Genomic DNA, 2,113 nt, shown 5'->3' with positions numbered 1-2,113 from the left:
CTCCCTTTTCCTACTGACGAATTCCAGTCACCCATGACTATTAAATTTTCGTCTCCCTTCACTACCTGAATAATTTCTTTTATCTCGTCATACATTTCATCTATTTCTTCATCATCTGCAGAGCTAGTTGGCATATAAACTTGTACTACTGTAGTAGGCATGGGCTTTGTGTCTATCTTGGCCACAATAATGCGTTCACTATGCTGTTTGTAGTAGCTAACCCGCACTCCTATTCTTTTATTCATTATTAAACCTACTCCTGCATTACCCCTATTTGATTTTGTATTTATAACCCTGTAATCACCTGACCAAAAGTCTTGTTCCTCCTGCCACCGAACTTCACTAATTCCCACTATATCTAACTTTAACCTATCCATTTCCCTTTTTAAATTTTCTAACCTACCTGCCCGATTAAGTGATCTGACATTCCACGCTCCGATCCGTAGAACGCCAATTTTCTTTCTCCTGATAACGACGTCCTCTTGAGTAGTCCCCGCCCGGAGATCCGAATGGGGGACTATTTTACCTCCGGAATATTTTACCCAAGAGGACGCCATCATCATTTAATCATACAGTAGAGCTGCATGTCCTCGGGAAAAATTACGGCTGTAGTTTCCCCTTGCTTTCAGCCGTTCGCAGTACCAGCACAGCAAGGCCGTTTTGGTTAATGTTACAAGGCCAGATCAGTCAATCATCCAGACTGTTGCCCCTGCAACTACTGAAAAGGCTGCTGCCCCTCTTCAGGAACCACATGTTTGTCTGGCCTCTCAACAGATGCCCCTCCGTTGTGGTTGCACCTACGGTATGGCCATCTGTATCGCTGAGGCACGCAAGCCTCCCCACCAACGGCAAGGTCCATGGTTCAAGGGGGGGGGGGGGTTCCAAATTATGCTGCTGAAACATCATTTGGGTTCTGTGTCTGCCCATGCAGACATTTCCTTAGAAGGTCAGGATGATCCAAGTACCTGAAAATAGGTTTAATTGTTGTAATAACAGTAGCAGGAAGAGAATGCTGGTGAGAATAAGATTCCCCAGTTGCCTGAGCCCTATTGTACTTGCACCACGAATTTTCTCCTGATGGACACAATCCATGACATAGCTTATCATCAGTAGAGGACTTATGGAAGAATATGGCCCGAACATCTCTATTCATTGCCTCCAGATTTTCTTTATTTCTCCTATTTGCCTTCCCATAGTATACCTGCAAGTTTTCTATTTCAGTTTTTTTAACTGACCCTGTCCGGTCAACAATTTTCCATCTTCTAACCTACATATTCTATTTTGCTAATAATGGCATCTCCATATGGCTTACAGTTGGCAGTGGGTGGGTTGACAGTGGGTGACACAAAAGTGGGCGTGGCACATTAACACATGTGGTAGGAAAATGCTTTTTAAATGATCGAAAAAAATTTTTTTCAGCAAAATCCTTTTCAGAGTACTTAAATAAAACCCTAATCTATCGAAATATGATGAAACCAGAAAATCGATTTTTTTCGACCTGAACCACGGTGTGGTCCCCTTAAATTCGAAGTATGATACAAGTGGGAGTTGCAGAGCCTAGCAATTTCTCTTTCTTAACTGTGGTGTGGATGGCGGTCGCCACTAGAGAGATAGACACTCTCAGTAAAGGCATTTATCGTACCCAGGACTTTTTAGTAGGAGCCTCAATACAAGCAACAGACACATCAAGCTATCCAGTAACATACGAACCACTAAGTAAGAATTTGCTTTTACAACAGCAGTAGACACTGCACATACATTTGAAAAAGGCGAACGTTACGCATGAAGCACCTGATTTCAAAATAAACAACAAATTTTAATTACAGACACGGTCACACTTAGTCAAACAGCACGAGCACCTTTAGTTTAGTCACACAGAAACGTAACACGAGTGAGAATATTTAACGTATTTGTGAATGAAGATGTTTACATGTCACAACGGATAGCCAGTATGGCGAGTTAGAATAGCCACTGCGTGACACAACATAATGATGCACACAATAATCGGAAGCTCACCATAATTTGTTGGAGATCGAAACGTAAGTTGATAACCGCTCGACCAAGGGCTGCCATTAAGTAGGTGTTACGACGAGTTTGTTAAGAATCAGAAGCC

Source organism: Schistocerca nitens, chromosome 5 (genome assembly GCF_023898315.1).
Source record: "Schistocerca nitens isolate TAMUIC-IGC-003100 chromosome 5, iqSchNite1.1, whole genome shotgun sequence".
Taxonomy (NCBI): Eukaryota; Metazoa; Arthropoda; class Insecta; order Orthoptera; family Acrididae; genus Schistocerca; species Schistocerca nitens.
The sequence above is the reverse complement of the archived record's forward strand: the minus strand, read 5'-3'. Positions refer to the sequence as shown.